The sequence below is a fragment of the Pteronotus mesoamericanus genome, unplaced genomic scaffold, assembly GCF_021234165.1.
Source record: "Pteronotus mesoamericanus isolate MK-2021 breed Mesoamerican mustached bat unplaced genomic scaffold, CSHL_Meso_final contig_20, whole genome shotgun sequence".
Taxonomy (NCBI): Eukaryota; Metazoa; Chordata; class Mammalia; order Chiroptera; family Mormoopidae; genus Pteronotus; species Pteronotus mesoamericanus.
Window position 1 is genome coordinate 22,855,057 of NW_026555085.1, and position 12,900 is coordinate 22,867,956.

The following is a 12,900-nucleotide window of genomic DNA, read 5'->3' on the forward strand; positions in this document are numbered from 1 at the left end:
AAATGATTCATCCTTCTAAGTTTTTACTTGAAAAATTACACTGTAGTCTGTCATATTCCATGACACTCCTTTTTGCCTTAGAGTTGACTGTCAGCTTTTACATCCTTTGTCTTTGTTCATACTCTTCATTTTATTCATGTATTCCTTTTGATTGTCTGTGGCTCTACTTTTAATGTTGTTTTCTCTCAGGAGATGAAAACCACCAGGTTTTATTGACCATTTCTAACATGAATGTCTCAGCTATTCATACAGACAGATTTGCTTCATTTCAAAAACACTTGTGGAAATGTTGCACTGAGAAGATGATAGGATGACAGCAGATACTTGGAGGTGTGTTGGACAATGTGTATATAGTTCAATAACCTCTTCTTTTCTCTTTGAAATTTCCAATGAAGGTTTTGAGAACATATAGATGACCGTTTCCCTTAAAAAGTCAGTTTCCTTAAAAAAAAACAAGTAGTATAGCTTATTGGACTGGGGAGCCAATCTGAATGAACAGGAGTTTGAAGCCCAGGTTTTTCTTCTACCAGCTATATGACCCTACATAAGATATGTGCATTTTATTGCCTTTTACTATGCATCTTTAAACTGGTGATAAAAATTATATTCTTATAATTTATGGGTTAAGACAGTTAACATATGTAAAGCATTTTCAGATATTAGTCTTTCAGATATTAAGAGGCTTTTAGATATTAAGATCTTAATAACTGTTATAAGGTATATAGATATCTTACTATTCTCACATCTAGATTCATAAATTGTTTAAAAGTATTAAACACTAAATAATATAATGAGGATAAATATGAACTCAGAGTAGATTGCAATCATTTGTATATATTTGAGAATTTAAAAAATAAATGCAGTAATGAATCTTGATTTTAACTGAGGCAACCAGGCTTGGCTGGCTTGTTTGTGTGCTGGGTTAGTCACTAGATGATCTCCTGTGCGTTCCTCACTGATTCCCAGACAGATGCAATCCTTCTGGGAGGCCACAGGGGAGGAGAGAGCTAGAAAAAGGGTACAGTTCTGCCTCTGATTTAAACACTTATTATGGACAAAGCAATTACTACAATAAATATTTAAATGCCAATGATAGTAACTGAGAATCACCTCTTCGGTAAGAACAGAAATTTATGGTTAAAATGATGTCCAAAGTATCAAGGCTATCTAATTAATTATATGGAGTGCTAAAAAGTAGGAACACTTTTTTTTTTCATGGCTTATAGCTCAGAAAATCTCTTCTTCTAGTAGTAATAATAATATTTTATTTTTAGATTATATTATGGTATGTAAGTTATTTTTATATATCATTTTACTTAATCACCTTGGCAGTGTTATGAAGGTAGAGATCAATATATCTTGTCCACAAGAGAAGACAACATCAGCCCTCTGTTGTAGCTACCATTTTCAGTAAATGTATCAGTGTAACTGGTGGTCATAAAATACAGGTCCTAGAAATACATAGAGATTTTAGGATACATAACTAGCATTAACATTAATAGTTTTGTAATATACTATATATATGTTTTTTCTTATTGTAGTTTGTTATTAAATGATTTTTAAAAAATATTTTGATAGCATGAACACTTCTGACAGGTCAAGAAGGCCACTTGTATTATTTTTAAAAATTAAAGTTTTTTTCTATCACTTTTGAAGTATCTTCAGTGGTTACATATATTTTGCAGGAGAAAAATATTGATCTTACAGGGAAAGTATCTGAAACTTACAAAGGGTAGCTGAACACAAATGGCTACTTTTGCTCCTAGAGCAGCTAAGTAAATTTTAATTATATATAATAAATATCTAAGAATATATACATATGTATATGTATATATATGCACACATATATGTATTTACATATGTGTGTATATATGTATGTGTATACATATATATATAATGTACACATATATATCCTTAGACATTTCCTAAATATTAAAACCTCATAGTTATTGCTTCAGTTTATTCCTTTAAGAAGAAGAGATTTTTGGAACAAATGATATTTGGGTTTTCAATGGATTTTTGTATCGGCTCATGAGTTATATAACTGACATTTGAAGAGAGAGAGGGTAAAGGAAGAGTGATTTTTTTTCCTTATAGACATGAGATGGAAAATAAGTCAAAGAAACATAAAAAGTTGACCATGGAAAAGACTAGAAACATGTACCATATGTGATGCTAAATGGTGATGTACAAAGGACTGGGTCACATCCATCTGGCTATGGAAGCCAGACAGAGCTACTCTAAAGAGAACAAATGTTTTTACCCTTATTCACACTGGGAGGAAGTTAGTTGTGGAGCAGGAATAAGGTGGCAGGATTTAGATGGTGAGAGTCAAGTAAAAAAGTGGGGGAGAATTTAATTCCTTTAGCTGAGGAGTGTATCGTCTAGGTGTCAGGAGCTGGGAGAGCTAATGTCAGAGATGGTGGTGAATTTCTGCTGGCTATTGAAGGAGGTCAGCCTGGGAGGCAGGAATTTGTTTAGGTAAGGGAGCCTCTGGATTCCTTGGGTACTAGTCAAGTCACAGTGATGGTGACCAGTAAGAATAGAGCTTTGGCCAATAAAAACAATGTTGCCATCATAGCAGCAAGATGTAGAAATGGCGACGAAACACTATGGGGCTTATTTCTGAGCTCATATAAGAAAAGTACCTAAGAAACCCCCAGCATTAGTTTAAGGGCATTTTGATAGAGACTAATTTCTCCTGTTAAGTTGTTTTCATGGTGATTTGGGCATAAAAAAAGAATTAAGACCTTTGTTTGTGTTCATAGATCTATAGGTCTATGCCATAGAAACCATGGAGGGATGAGATCACATTTCCCAGAAAAAAAGCCAAGGAACAAGCCAGCTCAGTTCAAGTGAGCTTCATAAGTCTGGTGGGCCACACAGCATTTCCTAAGTTAGTTTTGTCTAGAATGTAGAGCACTGGCTATACATGATCCTTTTTCCCATTTCAGGAATAACTAGCAAAACACACAGAATGAATACTCCACTTACCTTTAGTATGTTTGCATTATGTTGTAACAACAAATAGATTTAAGAGGTGAGAATTCAAAGCCTAGAAATGTTAGATTAGTTCTTCAAAATTTCAAATTAAACTAAATGTTAACAAAAATACTATATTTTAGAGAAAGTTGTGTAAAAATTTATCTGACTCATGGATATTTAACATTATAAAATAATTAACTTTCAATTAGCCACTAGGACATTCTTACATTATTAGAGATAATAAACACAATTTACATTATTTTTCTATATGGAAATGTATTCAAAGGTAAGGGAAAAAAATTTCTAAATATGCCTAAACTTTATTTTCTATAGATTTAGGTTAGGGACCAGGGAACAGGTAACCAGGATCATTGTTAGCTTAGACAGGCAGGAAGACAACTGGACTAGCTTTCGACCTGATAAAATCCAGAATTCCTCCAAGGGTTCCTTATATGTCCTGGGTATATCTGCACAAATAATTCCCCTCTAGGCCTTGTAAGGCATTCTCAGGGGATCTGGATCAACTAGACCATCTAGCAGGGGTGTCCAAACTTTTGGTGTCTCTGGGCCACACTGGAAGAAGAAGAGTTGTCTTGGGCCACACATTAAATATGCAAACACTAACAAAAACTGATGAACAACAACAACAAAAAGGTTTCAAGTAAATTTACGATTTTGTGTTGGACTGCATTCATAGCCAACCTGGGTCACATGCGGGCCACGGGCCAGGTGTTGGACACCACAAACATTAGCACAAACTCCTGAGAAATTTAACCACAGTCTCACTGGTTTCCTCATCTTCATTTCCTAATCCCATTCTGCTTTAATAAATCCATTCAAAGACTGAAATGCTAGAAAAATCTGATAGAGTAATACCGCTCTCTTTTTTTCTCTCCCTCCCTCCCTTCCTCACTCCCGTCCTTCATTTCTTATTAAAAAGGAGTTTGATAAGGTGTACAACCCCACCTCATTCGGCTCTGAACACTGGGAAGAAACTTGGGTAGTTGAATGACACAAAAAGCTAAACACTTCATCTCCTTCTACCTGAGCCAAGGGACCATTCTGTTCAGCTCTGGTTGAAAGCATAGGCTGTGCCACACACTAGGTGATCTATCCAAAAACAAGGACTGCGGCCTAAATCCAAATACCGGAGACTGGGATCTTCAGCCTTGCCCAAGGGAACACCCTGATTTTTGAACTTAGTAGAAGTTAAGTGTTGTTTTATACAGTGCACTCTCTGTATTTGTTGTGGTTATTAAAAAAATGATCAAAACAGCTTACATTTGTTTATATTTTCTATTCTATAATTCTCATCCCTAGAGAGTTGGGGAGTTGGGCCCAGCACCTACTTAAAATGCCAGTGGTTTTACAGAATGATTGTGTATTCTTAGAGGAGATACTTAGTACCTCTCCATTTCCTTCCTCCTTCCTCCATTTATTTATTAACATTTTATGTCAGATAGAGAATTAGATATTTAGATTGTCCCCCCCCCCAAAAAATACATGGTTGTTTTACGTCATTATTCTAACCCCTTCCGATCCTACCAGAGTTTGATCCATTTTCATTCAAATTTGGAATGACCCTCTTTTTCATAGATATCTCTTTTGAAATATTCTCTCTTAAGTCACTTAAAAGGTTAATGTCTTACTCTTCAATCTTCTTCCCTTTGTCCATTGATCAGCAGCTGGAAGCTCTCCAAGTTGCTATGCTTCTAAGACATAGTTTTATATCTCTCTGAAATATGCCCTTTCCTCTATTTAGGTCTTTGGACCTAAAAGCAAATAACTCCTTTCTTGTTTTCTTATGTCTTTCACTCGCATTGTTCAAATTTCTCTAAATCCAATGGAGAAACATAGAAATATGCATCTAGTTCTTTTTTTTTTATGATTTTCACATGTGGAGATAGAGCTTCCTTTTGTGCATATAGCAACTATGGCTAGCTGAATGCTAATCACTTTGAACTTCCTAGCTTCTCCAAATATTTTTTATTATCAATACAATTGCCAGGAAATCAGATAAGTAGCATTCATGCTCTTCATATTTGTTTTTTGCTCCTAAAGTGTGTCTGCTTTGTCCCACTGTGAACATTTAAGATGACTTGAGGAAATCCATTAGTTTTCTAGCATATTTTTATTTAGTGATTTGCTCACAAAATATTTGTCTGCAAATCCTCCCACATTCCCTTTCAGCATGTGGATCAGAAAAAGTTGTCATTCATTGGTCATGCAGAAAATTTAGATATTTGAGGCAAAATATATTTGTAATTTAGGAAAGTTTTCCTAAAGTATGTTTGTTTTTTTTTTTTCCTGAGACTTTTCTATTTTAAAGTCACAAAGCAGTGCTTCTGTTCTGTCTACCATATGGACATAGGACATTGTATTGACCTCCCAACTGTGTTTTGCTAGTGCTCTTTCCTGGTACACTTAGTACCAAATGACTGGACAAAGTATTAGATAATGAGGTCCTGGAGCTGTCATTCTGTCTTCTGGCATCTAAGGTAGACTAATGGGATCTTGAATTTACTGTACTTCTCTTGTGGGGAGGAAGAGGCTGTAAGCATAACTAGGGTGGAATAACCAAAAAAGAGTGGCTACAAGTGATGTTACATACAATGCTGAGGCTCAAGCTGATGAACTGCTGTTGTGTGACAGTCATGGGAACAATGGTTTCATAAGGGAAATAAAAATGGTGAGATTAAATTTGAATAAAGCTTATAAGTTATTTATGGGATAAAAATTTTAAATTACAGAGAATTATAGTTTTGCAAAGAACCAACACAAGTTGTGTCAAAGTTAAAGAGAGGACTCTGAGACAATGTGTAAAGGACCTCTAAGACCAGCTTGAAAAAAAAATTAAACCCCTTCAGCAAGTGTGTGTGTGTGTGTAGGAGGTTTAATTGGCCCTATTCCTGAAGGTGGTTTGGCAGTGATTATATCCAAGGTCAAAGCTATTCACCAAAGACAAATGCATAGTCATTTAATTTGAAAAGCACTTAAAATTACTCTCTGGCTTTTCTAGTTACATTTGTACTTGTAATGCTCAGTTCAAACCACACTTGAGGAGGTTGCTGTCATAGCTTTTGGCTGAGCACTGCAAGTCAGCCCGTGAAAACTTTCAACGGTCAGACAAGGGAGAGGGTCAGACAAAAAGCAACACCTAGCATTCCCATCTTGGCAGCAGGCAGGAGGACAGGTGGCAGAAATCTTTCATGCTGAAAAGCAGTCTGAAAGGTGACATTGGAGAGGGGTAATAGAGAAAGGTTTAACACTCCAATTCCCAATTTAGAAATGCTGCTGAGAACCCAATGTTCTGTAGAACAAAGATCAAAATTCTCAGTTAAAGGTAGTTTGTACAGTTAAAAAAAAAGGCATTGCTATAAATATCAGGTAGTTTATGCCAGAGGGAAGATAATGAAAGCAGTATCGTATTCTCTAAGGGTGAAAGTGAATCTGGGTTATATACCTCTACACAGCGATTTTCAACCTTATTCGTCTCATGGCGCTCATAAACTAATTATTAAAATTCTGCAGCATACGAAAAAATGTATTTTTTGCCAATCTGAGAAAAAATTGGTATAATTTTGATTCATTCACACTGGATGGCTATTGTTGTGTTGGCTGTTGTCATTTTTCATTTGACAATGTAAGGAAAAAGAGGTTAGTGTCCCTGACTAAATCGTCAGGTATTGCATGTTTTAAAAATATTTGTGGCTCACCAGTTGAAAATTGCTAATCTACCAGAATCCCAGAGGCATTGATGTTAAAACATAAATGTGGGGACTTCAGCATTTTACACATGTAATTGCCTTTAAATTTTAAATCAGCTGTAGTGATGATATAGAAATATATAATGTAGGAAAAAATGTTCATATTTCAGGACTCTATTAGGGACTGTCTGGGCCTCATGCAGGTGATAAAGTTATTCAAAGATTTCAGAAAGAGAGTTAACAAAACTGAGAAGAGAAAAGGCAGAAGAATTTGCAACAGTTATCTGAAAGGAAGGAGGTAAGGAATATGGTAGAAAAGTGGGGAAAAGTAAGAGGGTCACATGGCCAACCCAAGCAGTCTTTGGAGTGGGAAGTAGAAGAGACTTCTGGGATGTACGGGTTGAAGAAAGCTGAGAAGGAGAAATCAGGATCTTTTAGGCTCCAGTTATAAGGATCCATCCAAAATAGCAGGCTGGTGGTCTCCAGTACCAGAGGAGGCAGGAAGGAGCTTGGATCAGTATTCGAATGCTGCCAGATGACCACTGACCGACATGATGTTTGTTTCCTTTCACTGTAGCTCCTTTTCATGTCTAGATTCTATTCTCTCTCCCCCGTAACTTGGGACTAGTTAGGAATTTACATCTCCCCGCCCCACTGCCATGGTTGTCACTCACTTTTTTTCTCTTCCCTTTATGATTTGTCAGCCCTTGGGTTTCTGAGTGGAACCATCCTGAAACTACTTTTACTTTTTCATATTTAAGTGGATTATCATATTTTGAACAATCATTATTTCTGTAATTTCTGCTCCAAGACACTATTTTTTAAATGCTTTAAGGCCAGTCAATGCCCTCTCTGGCCTGGACCCTTGGACTCTCTCTGGCATTCCCCTCTTCTTCCCCTGCACTCCAATGAACCCCGCCCCCCCCCCCCCCCCAATATCTTCTCAGTCCAAGTGCAGGACCCAGAGATGGGGAACTTTTGTATTCAAGAATTCTTTTCTGTTCCTACCGATTTTGTCCTTCCTCCTGGGTGTCTCCCCCTCCCTCTACTTGTGCTGCCACCTGGTGGTTACAAACTGCCTCATTCCTTCCACTCACTTTTGTGGGATCTAGTTTCTTAATAACAAACAGCAGCAATAATAAACAACAGACAGTATAGATTATGAAATAGTTACGAAGAAAACACATAAAAATCCCTGCTAACATGTTTACCTAAACAATAAGCAAAATAAATGAAAATATATTTCATGTTAGATAGAGATAACAGGTAACTTCTAACAAGGATAATAAAGAAAGGGACTATGTAACATATGGGAAGTTAAAATTTAAGGGAAGGCAGGGTATGCTCCCTGAGGAGGTGCTTGTTAAATAAAGACTTGAGGAAGTGAGGAGCCAGCCACGTGGCTGCCTTGGGAAACAACATTCTAGATACAAGACAGCAGGAACAAATGTCCTGATATGGTGGCAACCCTGGTATGTTCAAGGAACAAAAAAGAACCCAATGTAGTTGGACAAGTAACAGTGACTATTTGGCGTAGCAGAAGAGGATGTTAAAGAGTCCATGGGAACCAGAGCATGTAGGGTTCGCTTGGTCATAGTACACAGTTTGGCTTTGATACTGAGAAGTGGGGGCCAAAGGAGAGTTCTGGGCAAAGGAAAGACATGACTGTTTTACACAGTAATATAACTACTCTGGTTGCTTCACAGGGAATATATTGTGGTTTAGGAATAAGAACAGATTTTTTAAGTTCTGACACTTACAACACAGGTGCCTAACCAAAAATGTGTCTAGGCATATGAGTCAGGTTGGCGACAAAAGTCCTTTAACCCAGAGCCAATGAGTGGATCTGTGGATTTTATAGAATAAATGTGCTCTTTACACTCTTAAAAGAAAATTTGAACATGTAACCTACACTCAGAGGGTTACAGTAGAACAGATGAACCAGATCAAATCTTAGAAGTAATTGTGCTGTGGTAGTATTTTTCAAACTTTTTGTTTTCTGGACTACTTCATATTCTTAGTAATTATCAAGAGCTCCAGAGGGCCTTTGTTTATATCTATTGTGCTAAATCTATTGATAATTACCATAATGGAAATTACAATACTTTAAAAATATTTATGCATGTTTACTTAAAATGACAACAAAAAATAAATTGCATGTTTACAGAAACATTTTTAGGAACACCAACTATATTTTTCAATTAAAAACTTGAGTGAAGACTGACCAGTGTGGCTCAGTTAGCTGGACATTGTCTGCAAAGTAAAAGGTCACTGGTTCAAGTAACCACTGTTACAGAAAAAAAGACAACACATTGTTTGTATGATGATCTGCTTAGTTTCTCAAAACCTATGCCTATCTCTTTAATCATGGGGGTATGTTGCAGCACTTTCAATCTATGTGAAAATAATGAATAGAGAAAAACTATATTTGAGAAAATATCCTAATCATGAGCAAGTCCAAATTACCCTATGCAATTTAATTGTATTTATTCTTTGTCTCAAAGTGTGAAATTTCTGGGAACAGATAGGGAGACAAAAGAGAATTTCTGAAGAAGTCAAAAAGATTTGGTAAAGGTCAGTTCCCTGGGGGTAATTATGCGTGAAATATATTTTTTCCCTATTTTTACCCATGATTTAAGAAGTTTAGTTTTGAAAGAAGTACTTCCTATAATTCAGTGGACATGAAAGGATCCCCTCCAAATTTAAGTAGACCTTTTGACTCAAGTCTAAAGTCATGTTCTAACCCCACAAACCAATGAGAAAAATCTGATCTTTAATTCTACCTCTGTAAAATTTTAAGGCAGCTTTCCACAAATATTCTCTATTTTTTATTAAGTACAATGCTACTTTGAAAACAATAACTTATTTATAATAAAGATATAATAAGAAAAAATTTTCTACTTCAGAAAAATTCCATCAGTTGTTATTATAGAATTATCTCATTTTTCTTTAGTATATTAAGTTCCAGGAATTCTTACATTTGGTTATTTTTCCTTTAGAAAGGAAAATTTTATTACTGTTTTCATAACATTTGAACAATTACTGCTTTTCCACAATAAGGATTTAAAAAAAAGTAAATATCTAATTTGTCAAAATTATAGTAGTGACCAATATTTAAAAGATAATCAAGACAAATATCAAGATTTTGCTATCATATGTATGATTTTTCTATCACATGGTAGTTATACCCACATATTGACTAGATTGAGATAGAAGTTATTTTAACACTTTGAGTGTGTATTAATTACTTATTTTTTTGTTTTATATTGTATAGGACATGTAAAGATAAGACAATTATGCATCGTTTAATATTTAGATAGTATTTTATTTATTTATTTATTTATTCCCTCACACAGGGTTTATTTATTGCTTTAGAGAGAGAGACAGAGAGAGAGAGAAACATTGACATGTTGCCTTCCGTATAGATCCTGATCAAGGATAGAACCCACAACCTAGGTATGTACCCTGACCAGGAATCAAACCTGCAGACTTTTGGTGTATGGGATGATGTTTCAACCAACTGTGTGACCTAGCCAGGGATAAGTAATATTTTAATAACCATAGTTGACATCAACACTTGAGGGAAATGAGTCCTACAACATGACAGATCACTGCAGAACGTTTTTTTTTAAATATATGCCAGTAATTATAATGGGCATGCATGATGACATGTATGTATCCTTATTCATTATGCTTTCTAATCCTTATCTCTCATTCCTCAATACTTCATGTTTTTTTCATATTAAACATTGGGATAAAAATTTAGCATTATTGTAGACAACTGTTACTGACTTAGAAGAAAAATTGAATCAGAAAGATAGTTAACAAGCATTTTAGCAAATGGAAAGAAAGTTTAGAGTAGAATTATTTTTTTGTGTGTCAGAGCTGGACCTTAGGAAGAGGACAGCAGAAGAATGAAAGCTGAGTGTGGCTACTCAGAGAAGCTGATTCCTCTTGTCACAATGATTATAAAAGAAGATTTCATTACTGTGCTTGACTTGAGTGTATTTTCTATTTATCAGGAACTGACTGTATGATTTGTGAATTTCCTCTGCCCTATCCTCAGCCCTGATTCACCAGGCCTATGTTCCCACTACCTTGTAATATTGTTTCTGTGTTTGTAAATGCATTGCTCTTTGTTTTAAAAAAAATTATAAGGCACACCAAAGGACCAAACATACAGTTTGAAGAGACAGAGAGCAAGCATCAGAACCAGACTCAGATATGATGTAGATATTGCAACTATTAGACAAACGTTACAACAATTATGATTAATATGCTAAGGACTCTAATGGATCAAGTAGACAATATTCAAGAATGGAAAGGCAATGTAAGTAGAGACGTGGAAATTCTAAGAAAAAATAAAAAATAAATGCTAAAGATTAAAAGCACTAAAACAGACATAACTGAGGAAAGAATCTCAAAAGCCAAAAATACAAATATAACACTAAAAAAAATGAACAACCATATTCAAATATTGTGAAACCTATAAAAAGTGTAACATATATATAAGGAGAATATCAAAAAGGGGAAACAATACTTGGACTAATAATAACTGAGAATTTTCTCATATTAATATCAGATCTCAAAACACACATCAAGGAACCTCAGAGAACACCCCCTAGGATAAAAGTCATAAAAACTATACTCACCCATGGTATATTTAAAGTACAGACTCAAAGATAAAGAAAAATCCTGATAAAAGCCAGAGAAATAAAAAAATACTTAATCTATAGAAGAGCAGAAATAGTAATTATATCTAAATTCTCAGAAGTCATGCAAGCAAGAAGATACTTAAGTAAAATATTTAAAGTGTTTAGAAAACAAAAACACAAGCAAAAAAAAACACCCCACAACACTGACTTGGAATTCTGTACCTTGTGAAAGTATCCTTCCAAAGTGAAGTAGTGTGTGGGGGGGGGGTACTCCACTCTGCAGAGTCCCCCTAAGCTGAAGCGGATAAGGGTGTAAGTCTTTCCAGACACTGTCAGTCTGCCAGGAAAAGGGTGTGGCAATTCCCTCTAGTGGCAAATGCCCAGAGCCCTTCTCTTGAAGTGGCTTTTATTGACAACCATATGTGCAGGGGTATACAGCATGCAGGCAAAGCCTATCAATTTACTTCAGAGGGTTATAGACAATAAATTGAAGAAATACAGAGGTTTGTCTTAAATGAAGGTCTGTCGGACAAGTTGGTGCCAGATGTTCATTAAGGCACAGTTTTTAGAGCTCAGGAATTATCTCCTTGTGGTGAAGTAAAACGCCTGTTTTTTTCCTTATCAGGGCAGTGTGAAGCAGAGCAAGCTTCAGTCAATACAATGCATTCTTTCATGGGGCCACGGTTCCAGATACCACACAAAGTGGTCCACAACAAAGAAGAAAGACTTTCTGGAATAAAACTTGGAGGAAATATGTTGCTAGTAGACATGTCTTACAAGAAATACTAAAAGATGTTCTTTAGGGAGAAGAAAAATGATAGGTAGAAAACTCTAATTTATATACAGAAAGGAAGATGACTGGAGAATGAATAAGTGAAGGTATAAATTTTGACCTGGCAATTCCACTGCTGGGATTATACCCTAAAAATCCTGAAATACCAATTCAAAAGAGACTATGCACACCAATGTTCATAGCAGCATAATTTACAATAGCCAAGTACTGGAAACAGCCTAAATACCTATCTGTAAATGAGTGGATAAAAAACTGTGGTACATTTATTCAATGGAATACTATGCAGCAGAAAGAAAGAAGGAGCTCTTACTCTTGGCAACAGTATGGATAAAACTTGAGAGTATTATGCTAAGTGAAATAAGCCAGGAGGTAAAAGACAAATACCATAGAACCTCACCTGTAAGTGTGACCTAATCAACAAAACAAACAAGTGAACAAAATAGAACCAGAGACATAAAGAACAAACTGACAGTGACCAGAGAGGAGAGCAGAGGGGGATAAAGGGAAAGAAGGTGAAGGGTCAAGTGAAAGAACATGTATAAAGGACCCATGGAAAATACAATGGGGTGGGGGAGGATTGAATTTAGGAGGAGGAGTTTGGGTAGGGCAGAGGAGAGTATTGGGGAAAAAACAGGAACAACTATAATTGAACAACAATAAAAAACATCTTTTTATTATTAATTGATCTAACAGATAACAGTTTGTTTGAAATAATAATAATAATATCTACTTAACTAATATATATTATATATACACGTGT